The sequence below is a fragment of the Cololabis saira genome, chromosome 12, assembly GCF_033807715.1.
Source record: "Cololabis saira isolate AMF1-May2022 chromosome 12, fColSai1.1, whole genome shotgun sequence".
Taxonomy (NCBI): Eukaryota; Metazoa; Chordata; class Actinopteri; order Beloniformes; family Belonidae; genus Cololabis; species Cololabis saira.
In genome coordinates this window covers 8,269,925-8,282,380 of record NC_084598.1, presented here as the reverse complement: position 1 = coordinate 8,282,380, position 12,456 = coordinate 8,269,925, and the positions used below count along the sequence as shown (strand labels likewise).

Below are 12,456 nucleotides of genomic sequence, written 5' to 3'. Positions count from 1 at the left end.
CAAATTCTTTAGCTGCAGCTTCCTCAACTACAGTAGGCCTGTGATTTTACTAGGTAGTAGGAATCGATTTTCCGATTTTAAATCGATTCTCATATTAATTCCTAAAAATTGATTTGTATGTCCAAAGATCGATTTTTTTTTTCTTCATTACATTACAACTTTTGGTATTTTTTTGTTTATGCCCAAAAAAGGAATGTTTTGTTGGAAACGAGAATAACTAGTGCAAGGTTTTGCCTTTAAATATATATAAATTAAAGTTTTCAGTTATAATTGCATACGCAATTCTTTATTTCTTTGCTTTATATACTGTTTTGGGGTTAATTCAAATCAATTCAATTTTATTTAGATAGCGTCTAATACAACAGATGTTGTCTCTAGACACTTTTCAGAGACCCAGAACATGGTACATTTGCATAAAATGCTAAAACCAAATTCTCATAAATGGGTAAAAAATAAAACTGATTTCATCCGTCTCTGTTTCCTCCTTGGATCTGTTTGATAATTCTGCCCCACGATGTTTCTAAAAGCAGTTCTATCAGCATTCTGGGAGCTGATTGGTCCTTACAGCATCATTAGCTGCCAATACTCGCTGTTGAATCTCAATATAATACTAGTATTAATAATGGTGCATAACTACACAGTCATATAATTCATGCAACAGCTCAAAAAACAGTTTTAATAACACTAACCCAAATCGATATCAGAATCGAATCAAAGCGTGATAATCGATTCTGAATCTTAAGAATCGGAATCGATTCGATTCTTGACATTTGATTCGATCCCCAGCCCTATCCTCAACATGTAGATCCTCTGGTGTCTTAGTTTTACAGTACTCTGGTTGTAAACTTAAGTTTTAAATTAATACAAACACAGTTCCAAGCTGCACTGCAAAAACTCAAGAAAATCTCATTACACTTAAAACAAGACTCATCACTGGAAAAAACAACCATTTTCACCTGTTTCAAGTAGATTTTCACTTAAAATAACTTAGTAGAAAAATCTGCCAGTGGAACAAGATTTTTTTGCTTGTAATGAGAAGATAAATCTTGTTCCACTGGAAGATTTTTCTACTTATTTCAAGTGAAAATTTACTTGAAACAGGTGAAAATTGTCAAATAACCAGTTATTTTTCTGGTAATGACTCGTTACCTTGTTTTAAGTGTAATGACATTTTTTGACTAAAAATGAGACATTTTAACGAGAAATAAGACTCCAGCATGGCGACATCTTCACCATAAATCGAGTCAGTTACTGCGTCTTGTGTTTGTGATCATTTACCACGCTGGTCCAGAAACAGGAGCATTCATGAGCTCTGGAGATGAAGGAGGGATAAGAGGGGAGAGCTGCTCCGTGGAGACGCCCTGCGGACGGTAAACATGGCAAACAGGAACAAGGACAGCGTGCAGCCTTGGGGGGAGCCCCCATGCCGTCCTCTCGGACGTTTGTCCTCAAACCAAAACCTGCTGAACTCCAGGATTTAAAATCAGCATGAGAAGGTGGTTTGGGAGATTTAAAAAAAAAAAAAGAAAAAGAGGTCAGTCTCTAAATACTGTATACGAGGCCGCATTTGTGAAACGATGATGAAAAGTCAGCAAATAAAAGCCGCATGAGATCCAGGTTTTTCCAGGTGCTTATACACAGCGTTTGTAAGATAAAAAGTTTTGCGTCCTGCATTTCTTTATCTGGGCGATAAGCAAATTGCAAAGTCTCAGCGGATCAGCAGCATCCCGGCTGTCCTCCGTGGTTTTGCTTATGATAATTAGCTGCTGCAACGTCCTTTTTATCACAGGCTCTTGGCCAAAATGAGCAAGATAAAAAAGTGTTTGAGCGGCACCTGCTTTCTGACTTACTACAGCTACAGGCCCATCTGCTCTCACCCCTCACCCTTATGTTCAACAGAACGGCTGCTTGTAAGCTGGATAACAAGTTTTTATAGCAAAAATAAAAGGATAAAAGTGGGCTCACGTTTGAGTTTGTGTTCTACAAAAGCGTGTTGTTTTTGTCAACCTGTTTCAATTTTAGTTTGAGTCTAGTCTTTGGGTCAAGCTATCATTTTAGTTTTTATTAGTTTTAGTCACATTCATACTCCTTTTAGTCGTGTCAAGTTTTAGTCGACTAAACGTCTGTGCATTTTAGTCTTATTTTAGTAAGAATTATCCAGGACCATTTCAGTCTAGTTTTAGTCAAAGATTGTATTTATCTAAACCCATTTTACAATTTAAACAAGGTTATCTTATTATTATAGGCTATTATTGTTACCTTATAGACTCAAGAATACATTCATTCCAGATACAGAAGACTATAATTTGAGTTTACAACATATTTATTTTTCCGCATTTCTCCCCATCTTTTTCTTTTCCGACGACACATTGGGTTTTCTTTTCCACGTCAATGTAGGAAAGTGTATCCAAAGATGGATCTTCTTCTTCTTCTCCAGCCCCAGAGCAGATCCCAGCGGTTCTCTATGTAACTTAGTTTTTAATGGACATGAACCTAGAGCTCTGCGTTAACGGCATCAGCCTCTAACTCTGCAGCTGCATCTTCTGGATCTGATTCCCCGCTGCAGCGACTGGGATTGAGGACTAACGTCAATGAGGAAACTACTGAAAACATGGACATTAACGATCTTTGTTAAAACATTTCGTCTCGTTTTGGTCAACAAAAATGAAGACGCATTTTAGCAGAGTTTTTATATTGTAATCTACATTTTAGTCTTGTTTTTATTCGTCTACGATATTGTATTATATATTTAATTATCGTTGTCGTCACATGACCAGCAGTTTTGTTGCTGCTCGTTTTCCTCAGGTGGTAAAGGTTCGTTGACGACGATATTTAGTCATAATTTTCATTGACGAAAGCAACTTTACTTTGTGAAGCAGGAGATCATGTTTTTTTTAACTTAACTCTTTCATTCAGTCATTTTAAACATCTAATTTAGATGCTTCCTTCACCATCAGTTTGTAGTATTTACTTTAGAGTTTTTTGTAAAAGGTTATTGACATAGTTCAGCTGATTTACCTTAATCTCAATATGGCTTGAAAATCCTGGTAGAACTGTAAAACCAAAGGCCGGTGTGTGAACGACTGAGAAATGCTGCTCTAGCGGACTAATGGGGTAAACAGTGGTATGGATCCAGTCTCTGAGGAGGAGTTTGGACTCGATGAAACAAACACGGTGGAAGAATTCCCCCTGTGCTTCTGACAGTCTTTCATCCCTGCTTCCTTCATCAGGTGCTACACCACCTACCTCTCCTCAACCGCTGCTCCGTCAGCAGCTCAGCAGGGTTCAGAATGTTCCTGCATGAGGAGAAAACAATGCATCAATTTCATTCATTGCAGTTCAAACAGTCTATTCCAACATTGATATTGTGACTAATACATTTTCAATAGGCCTGTGTTGAAAAAAATGGATTAATCCTAAATCGATTCTCACATTAATTCCTAAAATTCGATTCGTATGTCTAAAGATTGATTTTTTTTCATCATTACATTTCAACTTTTGGTATTTTTTTGTTTATGCCCAAAAACAGGAATGTTTTGTTGGACACGAGAATAACTGGTGCCGTGTTTTTGCCTTTAAATATTTTTAAAGGTATGAAAACATTAAAGTTTTCAGTTATAATTCAATAAATTGTCTATATTTCTTTGCTTTATATACTGTCATGGGGTTACATTTGCATAAAATGCTAAAAATGGGAAAAAATAAAACCAATTTCATCCGTCTCTGTTTCCTCCCTGGATCTGTTTGGTAATTCTGACCCACAAGATGTTTCTGAAAGCAGTTCTATCAGCATTCTGGGAGCTGATTGGTCCTTACAGCATCATTAGTTGCCAATACTTGCTGTTGAATCTCAATATAATACTAGTATTAAGATGTTGCAGAACTACACAGTCATGTAATTCATGCAACAGCTCAAAAAACTGTTTTAGTAACACTAACCCAAATCAATATCGGATCAAATCAAATCTTGATAATCGATTCTGAATCTTAAGAATCAGAATCGAATCGATTTCTTGAAATTTTAATCGATCCCCAGCCCTAATGTTCAATATATTTAGCAGCCCTGTATAGCTGCATAGACACGCAGCAAGCCCTGCCTGCACCCTGTTAAATCATCATTTATACGGTATAATATGCTTTTACTCAGTATTTCCACACTTGTTCCTTGAGGAAAGCGTTGGCCCTGGAGTCTGGACTTACGCTCCGCTGAGCAGGAATCCCTATCAATCAAGACGTATGCTATGAGTCGTAGGGGATTAGTCGACGGTGCGCCAGCACAGCGCGGCAGCAGCATGTGATTGTGAAGCGTGTCTCCGTTTGCTGCGTCTGCCAATCATGTCAGCAAACCTGCGAGTGTCTGGCCAGGAGTTAAGCTCGTGGGGGTTTAATGCCGGCGCTCCCGCCTTGGATTGCCGGTCACATGCTGGGCATTGGGCTAATGCTCTTTCCTGCATAGCGCGAAAACGGAGGCGGTGTTGCCAAACAACGCAACACTGTGGCCGCATTTAGGCGGAATTGTGTCAAGTTGATCAAAATCCCTTCTCAAAAACTTGTTTGTTTCAAGTGGCTTTAAAATTCCCCCATGAGAGAATGTCTCATTGGTTGTTTTGGCGCAGAAACACTGAGGTTAAAGTGGAGGGGAGCTCTGCAGTCTGCTGTGAGTCCCAGTTCTCATGGACAGCGCGGTTCTGTCGTTTCGGAAATGTGTCGAGCATGTTGGGATGAGGTGAAGTGAGTTTGGCTTGCCTCGGCAGACATGTCCACAGGAGTGGCTCAGATGTTGTGGCAACCTAACAATCACTATTGCCGTCTTCAGGCCAGGAACTCTCCGCTCAGTAAGGGTTTGAGGGTTTTCAGCGATCGGGGGAATTATTAATCATTGAGGGTTATTGTGCAGCCAAAGAGAACGTCTTTTCTGGAGGTGGGGAGGGAGCCGAGGGTGGACTCCTGGAGTCTATTGTTCTCCTGATCCGTGTTCTGACTTCAGGGAGGGAGGAGAAACTCCAGAGCAGAGCGTGTGTGTGTGTGTGTGTGTGTGTGTGTGTGGTTGTGAGTGTGTCAGGAGGGTTGTGTGGAGCTGTGCGTGCCTGGCTGAGCCTTGTCTTAGGGGGTCAAGAAGAACAACAGCAGAGTGTTATGCGGCACTCTGCTGGAACCCAGCTGGGACATTACTTAACCCAGACACACACACACACACACACACACACACACACACACACACACGCACCAGACGTACATCATTTTTTGTAGTTCACTGAGCACAGTGCCAAGTCATTGTTAAGTGCAGTATGGATTAGTGTTTGTGTTTGTGCGTCGGAGGAAAGGCTGCAGGACTTTGCTGGTCACTTTGTGTAGCTTTTTTTAGCACATATGTTGATGTGTTTTTAAATATTCAAATTCAATTTCATTCCCTTTAATTATTTACCATGTAATAAATATGAAGCATTAATATTTCGTCTAGACTGACGGCAAAATGAAAAGTGAACACAAAGCAGAAAACGTTGTATTCGCGCTGATGAAAATATGTTTGTTTGTGAATGAAATTCAGTAGCTGCTTCGTGTCATTTTGTGTATTTAGTTGAAGGGGTGGGACTCTTCTTTTTTTTTTTTTAGTTTTTTTTATTGCAGCATCTGTTTAAACAGAAGCACTGAGACCTTTGTAGCCTTGATCAGTTCATTTCTGAAGGGTAAAAAAAAATCAATGATTGAACCCAAAAACAGGACTTTTCAAAGTGATTTCAAGCATCAGTCAGTACGTGCACATGCAGCGATTCAAACTGGTTGGAGATCATTTGCACACATCGTACTGACTTTTAAACTGCATGTGAACACCTTAAGTCAGTCAAGTAATCTGATCAGACTGGATTCATCAACCCGCTTGCAGCACCTAGATAAGCCAGTCGCAACCGCCTTGTTAATGCCATGTGTACGGAGACATGGATATTACAGTCTGCGCATGCTCGAGAATTTCCCCCGGGTGGGGTTTTCCCCCGGGGGAGGGGATTCACCCTGAAGTGAAAGGAGACGACGCAGGACGCAACGCTGCTCAGTAGTAGCACCCTGGGGTGTCGTGTGACTGCTTCAGGGGTGTCGTCAAAATATTTCCTATTCTGACATTTCATATATAAATACTGTATTTTCGCGACCATACGGGCGCCGTGTGAAAAGGCATAGCCTCAGTCTTGTGTCATTTCTGTATTTAAAACACACACGGCGCACCGACCGAAACGGCACACACACAAGAACACACACACACACACAAGCACAGGAGTGTGCGTATTTAAAAATACAGCAGGAGCAAAACTTTGTTTGATTGTAGGCTACTTTATTTCAGTTTTTACATTAATCAAACCCATTAAGTCTCATCCTCTGTTTCTGCATTAAAGAGCTCCGCTAAATCAGCTGTGCCAGTCCGAATTCCTCGCTGTCAGAGTCACGTTCCGTGCCGTGCGGTGCCTCGGAAATGCACGCTTTTGCAAAAGCTCGCAAAATAATCCCAGCAGACACGTTAGCCCACGCATCAACAATCAATCTGCAAACTGTGGCATAAAAAAAAAACAAAATACGCCGTACCCTACGCCGTAGGCTGCGTCTATTTAACGCGGACCTAATGCCGCGTTCCATTTATCCTCGGAAGTGGGGATTTCCCAGTTCCCAGTCGGAATTTTCAACTGGAACGCCCCTCAAAGTGGGGTTTCCCACTGGGAAAGTGGGAGAGTCTTCACCACCCCCGAGTTACCATTCCAAGATGGCTGCCATTCCCAGTTCCCACTTCCGATTTCCGAGGTAAATGGAACGCGGAATAAACTCCGGAGCCGACAGAAATCTCTAAATTTCGGAGCAAATTTCTTAACAGGCGTAGCTACAACTGTTAGATTTCCCGGGGCTGACGCAGCAGCTTGACCCGGCGGACACGTCTCTTCTCGGGCTGTGAGCTGAGGTTGCTCCCCGGGGGCGGCGGCTCTTCTCATCTCCGAAAACATCGGGTCAAATTTCTTAACAGGCGTTATTTGGATAAACTGAGCCCCGGTTGCGGATCTTAAGGTTACCTTTATACCTGAAAAAATATTAAAACTTAATAAAGTGCCATATTAACAGCGCTACAGCTGAAATTAAAACAGCTTTTGGCTCTCAGCTTCCTGATCAGGTTAGGGATGAAAACGAGGGGGAGTAGGAGAAATGGGACAGGCACCTGGGCCAAGTGCCCTAGATCTCAAGTGCCCTAAAATCTCCCCCTTCTTTTTTAGGGGTTAGGGAAGAAAAGAAGTGCGAGTGGAGAAAAGAAGGGCGAGTGAAGGAGAATTGGGATTGGCCCTTAGAATGCACTTTTTCCTTTCCTCGTTGTTAAGCGGACGTCAACCGGAAGTGGCTCTTTGTTGAAATGGTTACCATGGTTACCTCGGGTACAGCGCCACCTAGCGTCACGGAGTCAGCCATGCTCTGGTTACAGTGGTTTATTCAATCTGATTCAGTCTGATCTCAGAACAGCATGTGTAATCAGACAAGTTGATCCAATCTTCTGCATGTCATTATCTGATCAGATCTCCAACCACCTTGAATCGCTGCATGTGCACGTACTGAGTGTCTGAACCAGAAGGGGGGGGGGGGGTGTTGTGATTTGTGTCTGTTCTGCTTCCGTTGGCCTTTCAGGCCCCGTTTACACGTAGTGGTGGTGTTTTCATGCGTTTTGGCCGTTCGTTTACACGAAAAGTTTAAACGAAGCTCAAAGTCATTAAAAACGATCATTTCTGAAAACTATGGCCAAAGTGGAGTTGCACGACTGGAAAATCGGCTCAAAACCAGCAGATAATCGCCAAAGTGGATTTGCAAAACCTCCGTCTTCACGTTTGCTTGTAAACAGAGGGAAACGGACATTTAGGCTTCAGAATGTCACATTATGCGTCAGAAACGTCACCAGCGTCATGAGTGCGACCTGTGTTTACAATTTGTTTGGCCACCGTCAATATTTTCTTGTATTTTACCTGTTTTATATTCTAAAGTCACACTTAAAAGTAACTCCACTTCTCTGTCACTCCAAACGAAAGACTCTCGTTCATCTTGGAAGTAACTGGAAGTTACTCGTGTCATTTGTTGATGTTTTTTTCCAGGATTCTGATTGGCTAGCATGACTTTATCTTCTCGTTACGCTGCCCCCTGTAGGTTTGGCTGCTCATAGCACCTTAACAGTGTATTTATGCGGGTTCGTGTAAATGATAGTACCAAAGATACTCTATACAGAACATAACGCATTACCGTTACTGCCAATGGTATGAAATGGTATCCACTTCCGGTCTCCTAAGTGGGCGTGGTCGCCCCTCTCCCTACATCGTTTTGGAACATACAACACTAGATACAGTACAACTTTAATATTTGTGCATTATTTTGCCGCTTGTTTTTTTTTTTATCTGCCGCCTTCTATCTGCTCTGCTTTATCTGATATCAACCCAGTACAAGATCATCGGATCAGTCTTCTTTTTTCCCTTCCAAAAAGACTTCAATAATAACAATAACAGTATTATTAAGCATAGAAGCAAGTTTTATTTTAGTTTTAAACTTCATTTTATCCGATGAGCGGCTTTGGCAGTTCTGCAATGACCGACGACTCTGAGCAGAGCTATGTATTATTATTATATTATATTATATTATATTATTAGCTATGAGAGCCAAATCTCACGAGAGTGTGTTGCTCAGACAGAGACAGGTCTCAAACAAAGTTCATTTTCTCCTAATCTGTCGGTCTGAAAATTGCCATTTTGGTGTCAGAATGTTCAGAAGGTTTGTGGCTTTTGAAAAATGGGTCCAATATTTACTTAGGTTACTATGGGGCGAAGGAATTGGTAATAATCTGTGCTCACGTTCACTTTTCCCATAGGACTCAATAGACTCAGGACCTGCTTCCTGTCTCCTAAAGGGGCGGGGCAGTGGGGAAACCCACGTGACACAGAAACAGGAAACACAACCGGAGTGGGCTGTCTCGTTTATAGAACGTCTCTGATGGTATTTTTCAAAACGTAGAGGGGGAAATATCGGCTATGTGTAAACGTGGCCTCAGACTGGTCCCTGTGATAATCTCCTGTTGTAGAACAAAGTCAGGAGAGATTCATTTCATTACCTGACAATAACAGGTGCGTACCCAGGTGTACTGATTGCATCAGTGCAGGTGAGCTCAGAGGCAGCTGAACTCAGAAAGAGAATTGTCTCTATTGATTCCCAGTGATTTCGCCCCCCCCATCCTACAGATGATCTTTGTTTCATCCGTTCATGCTTATTTCTGGGTGTCTACCCACGTGTGCCTCAGGTGCTGCCTCGTTCCCTCTCTTCCCTGATCCACATCTCTCTGAAGAAGCAAAAGGTGAGCTGTGCATTTCATGTCGACGTCCTCGCCGAGCTCCACCTGCAGTACTGTAAAAGTTGTCTTGCATAGAATTTAAATTTTTCCTTTAAAAACTGAGGCGTTCATATGTGTCGGCGTGTCTGTTGTTCTTTTTTTTTATCTTTAGCTGTGAGCGGTTCTACCTCATGAGAGCACAGAATAGTTTTGACGAGCAGAAAAATATGCCTTCCAGGGCACATGCCTTCACGCTGAGCACGATGTGATTCTGCCAATGCAGGGTTGTGACTGGTGCACACTTTAGCCTCCCGGTGCCCTCTCCGCCGATCAACACCTACTCCCTCCACGTCTCCACTTTGGAGACTCTGAAGTTGGAATGGGTGATATTTTACCGTTCACGATATACCGTCAAAAAAATTCCCCACGGTAAGAATTTGTCATCTCGCAGTAAAAATGATAAATTCCCGTTGATGACGTTTTTGTGTAACAAACATGGCGGAAGGCAGATCTGAGAGCGAGGAGCTCGTTGTTAAACGAGGCTCCAGCTCCGTTATCTGGAACTGCTTTGGATTTAAAAAGAGAGACGAGGAGCAAACATCATCTATTATGTGCAGAGTCTGCAAAAACAGAAGGAAATGGTTGTTACATTTTGATATAACGTTTGACTATTACGAAAAAAAATTGCAATAGTATCTAATTTGTGGCATGTTCCAACCACAGGTAAATTTGCACATTTTATTTATATTAGAAGAGGTCATCACTGATAGGGTTTTATTTTCAGTGAATTTCTATTTATTTGTCCTGTTTCTTTATTTATCAGGTTGTATTTTTTTCTACTTTGTGATTTTATAAGCTAAGAAAACTTGAAGGACAATGGTACTTTTGCTGTTTACACTGTTATCCCACTGTTTAAGCCATACAGTTTGAATAAATGTTGAATCTGTTCTTACATTTCAAACTCGTTTCATTTGACTCATTACGGTTTTGCAGTGATTTGGGGGCTCCAAAGACTGAATGTGGTGATAGATTTATAGTTACAAAGGTTGAGTTGAATTGGTATTTTTTTTATCGTAATTTTTATCGTTATCGGGATAAATACCAGAAATTATCGTAATACATTTTTTAGTCCATACCGCCCATCCCTACTCTGAAGTTGGAAAAGTGTCCGATCTTGAGTCAAAGACTTTTTTGTGTCAAGCTGCAGCTAATTGTCCTTGATGTTTAAACAGGAAGTGATATGATAGCTTGCTGCTATTCTGAGCAGAGCCACAGTCATTGCTAGTCATTGAGGTGTTCACACTACATGACACCTACCTGAATGGGGGTCACACTAGCTTGATCTGACAGTTATTTGGTCACCCAATGTCTCCATCTGGTTGCTAAACCACATTTTGTCAACAAAACATGTGTAAGAAGTGACACGGGGAAAAAAACCTGCATTAAACAGGAGTTGTGTGTCTGAAGTTGAGTGAAGGAATTAACAGCCGTTTTCTTGCTTGAGTCCAAACTTTGTCCACATTGCTGATTCTTCTTTGTTGCTGTCGCGTCATTGACTCTTGCGTGAGTGTCGGTTGAAATATTACAAAGATAAAATAAAATAAGAGCATCTCACCGTTGCTTTGCTGATTTTGCGTACTCTTCCCATTCCTTGGTCTCTCATTGGCTGTTTCCCCTGATGAGAATAATAACTATCACATGCTGTAACAATGCACCTTCCAGCAATAATCATGTCTGCCTCATTCTGCTGCACCTTTCACTTTAAAGAAAATTGTATATACAGTATGTTATTTTATTTAGAGCCGTCATTTTTCTACCTCACACTGCTGCGCCTTCAGTTCTTTAATTGTATATATTTCAATAAGTGCCACTATTTTTAAATCTGGGTACAGTGAGCGAAATAACCGGAGTCACATTCCTTGTTGGACAATGTTCAAACCTGGCCAATAAAGATGATTCTGATTCTGATTCAGAGAAAATGCCAACAGCTCCAGATCTAGTAGCATCAGTCTTTATTGTACAATTTTTCATTATATGCTAATGCTGAATGTTTATGCCCATTTCTTTTTAAATATTATGGGTCATGAGATTTGCCCTTTTAAGCACCACATGGCCTTTGAGCCCCACTGTTCAGATGTATAGATCTCCACATGGAGCAGTATTGATCAGTGACCCTTTAAGTACTGGTCAGAGTTGCAGTTGTTGGTCAGTGCAGTATCATAGTATTCTTGGATTTTTGATGGGATCCCTGGTGGTGACATAAACTAACAGTTGTAGGTCCGTGTACTTCGCGGCCATCCATTTTTTGTTTTGAAATCACAAAATAAAAATAGAGAAATAATCCAAAATAATCCGTTCCCCATCTTTTGTTTTGATAATAAAAAACGGAAAACGAATCGTTATCCGTTATCCGATTTCATTGATGTGTTTGAAAATCGAAATTGGGAATTAAAACAGCGAGTGGAAAACTCTTTTCTCTATTTCCTATTCTTTTCCAAGGATACTGAAAACAAGGATTGGACAAATGGGGGGATTGCACATGCGCAGTAATAAATGAAGAAAGTTGTTTCTGGTTCTTTTGTTGATCAGATTGAAAATGAACAGATTTTTTTAATGTTTGTTTAAAATAAATCAAATATGAAACCTGGGAGTGAAACATGAGTTTAATCCGTAATCTGTCTTAACTCCATCATGAAACTGCAGTGATGTTGTGACAGTCCGTTCAGCTGCAGCGTAAAAAAAAAGCAGCGTCCAATCAATAACATGTACTGAACTCTAACATACCCCCCCCCCCCCCGCCCCGTTTGAAACGAATAGGAAATAAAGAAAAGACTTTTCCACTCGCTGTTTTAATTTCCATTCTCAAACACATCGGATAACGGATAATGGATAACGATCCGTTTTCCGTTTTTTATTATGAAAACAAAAGATGGGAAACGGATTATTTTGGATTATATCTTTATTTTTATTTTGTCATTTCAAAACAAAAAACGGATGGCCGCGAAGTACACGGACCAGTTGTAGTCCTCTTTTTCACTTCTAAACAATCTGACACAAAATGTAATGACAGAAACGTACTACACACATCTTTAATGGATGCATATTTGCATGTTTGTAACTGAGAGATA

General features: G+C 40.8%; 1 protein-coding gene across 5 annotated transcripts in view; it reads left to right on the top strand.

Annotated features, from left to right (window-relative positions):
• magi3a (membrane associated guanylate kinase, WW and PDZ domain containing 3a) overlaps positions 1-12,456 on the top strand; it is a 231,355-nt gene that overhangs the window by 30,044 nt on the left and 188,855 nt on the right. The window lies entirely within an intron of this gene.